Source organism: Oncorhynchus masou, chromosome 10, assembly GCF_036934945.1.
Source record: "Oncorhynchus masou masou isolate Uvic2021 chromosome 10, UVic_Omas_1.1, whole genome shotgun sequence".
NCBI lineage: Eukaryota > Metazoa > Chordata > Actinopteri > Salmoniformes > Salmonidae > Oncorhynchus > Oncorhynchus masou.
In genome coordinates this window covers 24,363,346-24,367,160 of record NC_088221.1, presented here as the reverse complement: position 1 = coordinate 24,367,160, position 3,815 = coordinate 24,363,346, and positions in this window count along the sequence as shown.

Here is a 3,815-nt window from a genome sequence, read left to right as displayed (position 1 = left end):
ATTCTCCTGTCACATTGTCAACCTTGTCAATCATGGATCATATATAGGGAAATATGGTAACAACACTGTGTGTGTGTGTGTGTGTGTGTGTGTGTGTGTGTGTGTGTGTGTGTGTGTGTGTGTGTGTGTGTGTGTGTGTGTGTGTGTGTGTGTGTGTGTGTGTGTGTGTGTGTGTGTGTGTGTGTGTGGTGTGTTTGCCTGCCAAATCGTGTCTCTGGGGTTGTAGAATCATGGATATGAATTATTCTGCTAGCCCCAAATCTGGTTAACTGGATTTTGATTTATGAAAAAGTGTCCATGGTCCTCCAGAAATCTACCCCCACCACTCCGTTTGAACGTCTCTGTAAAAAAAAAAACTCTTAAGTGCCTGGAAATAACAATCTCATTGTCACACGGGAATAATTATTGCCACAGTATCGCTGCATGTGATGTAATCGGATACTACTGAACATTCGCAGCACACAGGCATGGCTGCACGCACTGCGTACTATAGCCTCGCCTCTCTGCCACTGAGTCACTTCTAGTAGGTCTCAGAGTAGGCCTAGTGTATAGAGAGTTTAACAGTCTGGTAGAATGTGTTTGAAAGAATGCGTGTGAAAGAAATAGACAGTAGCCTATGTGGGAGAGAAAGAGACCGATCGATCGTGTGTTTGTCTGTGTGTCACAATGGGAGAGAGAGCGCGCAGTGTTTGGCGACACGCAGGATTCGGAGAGAAACGTTTTTTGGACGCTGGCCTTGACCCAGGGGTGACGCACGGCGCCTTGCAGTCAGTAGGCTGGCTCGTACACAGATGGAGAATAACTACGCCCATTTTTGGACTCGCACAAACTTAACTTCCCGATAGAGGCCAACTGGGAATGGTGCCTCGCTTTCTCAAATCAATTAAAATGTGCTTTATTGGCATGGAAAACAGGCTAGGTTTACATTGCCAAAGCAAGCGAAAAGACAATAAACAAATGTGAAATAAGGAATCAGGAATTAACGGTAGCCTAAACTTTAGAGTAGTAGTAGTAGTAGGGGGTAAGTGCCCCCCCCCCCCCCTCGTAATTCACATAAAGACCACAAGATATCACCAAATTATTTTCCCAAAACCTTTCCCTGCTGTCGCTGTTCTTGCTGAACAAAACTTTTCCTCTGTGTCATCACAAACGATTGGTGGTAAATTGATCTCTTTTTTAAAAAAAGGTGTAGATATATTCCAATTAAGTTAGATCTATCTATATATATATATATATATATATATATTTTTTTTTTTTTTATATAAACATGGGAAAGCCTTAAGATAAATTATCCACTTGCTTTTGAGTAAGCTAGTAAGTAATATGTTGGATTAGGGTCACTTTCCTGACCAAGGTCCTTCTTCCCCTGTTCGCTCAGTTTCTCACACAAATCATCAAGGAACCTACCAGGTACAATCTGAAATCTGTAACCATGGGCACCCTCTTAGATATCACCATGACCAACCTGCCCTCTAAATACACCTCTGCTGTGTTCAACCAGGATCTCAGCGATCACTGCCTCATTGTCTGTGTGAGTACTGGGTCCGCGGTCAAACGACCACCCCTCATCACTTGGTCATGATGGCAACACCCACCTGTAGCACGCGCTCCAGAAGGTGTATCTCACTGATCATCCCTAAAGCCAACACCTAATTTGGCCACCTTTCCTTCCAGTTCTCTGCTGCCTGTGACTGGAACGAATTGCAAAAATCGCTGAAGTTGGAGACTTTTATCTCCCTCACCAACTTTAAACATCTGCTATCTGAGCAGCTAACCGATCGCTGCAGCTGTACATAGTCCATCTGTAAATAACCCACCCAATTTACCTACCTCATCCCCATACTGTTTTTATTTATTTACTTTTCTGCTCTTTTGCACACCAGTATCTCTACCTGCACATGACCATCTGATCATGTGTCACTCCAGTGTTAATCTGATAAATTGTGATTATTCGCCTACCTCCTCATGCCTTTTGCACACAATGTATATAGACTCTTTTTTATATACTGTGTTATTGACTTGTTTATTGTTTACTCCATGTGTAACTCTGTGTTGTCTGTTCACACTGCTATGCTTTATCTTGGCCAGGTCGCAGTTGTAAATGAGAACTTGTTCTCAACTAGCCTACCTGGTTAAATAAAGGTGAAATAAAAAATTTAACAAAAATATCAAACGCTCCCTAAAGCGAGCAGGCCTTTCTAATCGACCTGGCCTGGGTATCCTGGAAGGATATTGACCTCATCCCGTCAGTAGAGGATGCCTGGTTGCTCTACAAAAGTGCTTTCCTCTCCATCTTAAATAAACATGCCCCGTTCAAAACATGTAGAACAAAGAACAGATATAGCCCTTGGTTCACCCCAGACTTGACTGCCCTTGACCAGCACAAAAACATCCTGTGGCGTTCTGCATTAGCATCGAATAGTCCCCGTGATATGCAACTTTTCAGGGAAGTCAGGAACCAATATACTCAGTAAATTAGGAAAGCTAAGGCTTGCCTTTTCAAACAAAAATTTGCTTCCTGTAGCACTAATTTCAAAAAGTTTTTGGACACTGTAAAGTCCATGGAGAATAAGAGCACCTCCTCCCAGCTCCCCACTGCACTGAGGATAGGAAACACTGTCACCACCGATAAATCTAGGATAATCAATCATTTCAAGAAGCATTTTTCCACGGCTGGCCATGCTTTCCACCTGGCTACCCCTACCCTGGCCAACATCTCAGCACCCTCTGCGGCAACTTGCCCAACCCCCCCGCCACCCCTCGTCTCCTTCACCCAAATCCAGACAGCTGATGTTCTGAAAGAGCTGCAAAATCTGGATGCCTACAAATCAGCTGGGCTCGACAATCTGGACCCTCTCTTTCAAAAATGATCCGCTGAAATCGTTGCAACTCCTATTACTAGCCTATTCAACCTCTCGTGTCGTCTGAGATCCCCAAAGATTGGAAAGCTGCCGCAGTCATCCCCCTCTTCAAAGGGGGAGACACTCTAGACCCAAACTGTTGTAGACTTATATCCATCCTGCCCTGCCTTTCAAAAAAATTTGAAAGCCAAGTTAATAAACAGATCACCAACCATTTCGAATACCACCGTACCTTCTCCACTATGCAATCTGGTTTCCGATCTGGTCATGGGTGCACCTCAGCCACTCTCAAGGTCCTAAACAATATCATAACCGCCATCGATAAAAGACAGTACTGTGCAGCCGTCTTCATCGACCTGGCCAAGGCTTTCGACTCTGTCAATTACCGCATTCTTATCGGCAGACTCAAAAGCCTTGGCTTCTCTAGTGACTGCCTCGCCTAGTTCACCAACTACCTCTCAGATAAAGTTCAGTGTGTCAAATCGGAGGACCTGTTGTCCTGACCTCTGGCAGTCTCTATGGGGGTGCCACAGGGTTCAAATCTCGGGCTGACTCTTTTCTCTGTATATATCAATGATGTCCCTCTAGCTGCTGGTGATGTTCTGATCCACCTCTACGCAGACAACACCATTCTGTATATTTCTTTGCCCTTCTTTGGACACTGCTAACAAACCTTCAAATGAGCTGCAACGCCATACAACACTCATTCCTTGGCCTCCAACTGCTTTAAATGCTAGTAAAACTTATTGCATGCTCTTCAACCGATTGCTGCCCGCACCCTCCCGCCCGACTAGCATCACTACTCTGGACGGTTCTGACCTAGATTATGTGGACAACTACAAATACCTAGGTGTTTGGTTAGACTGTAAACTCTCCTTCCAGACTCACATTAAGCATCTCCAATCCAAAAATAAATCTAGAATCGGCTTCCTATTTTGCAACAAAGCCTCCTTC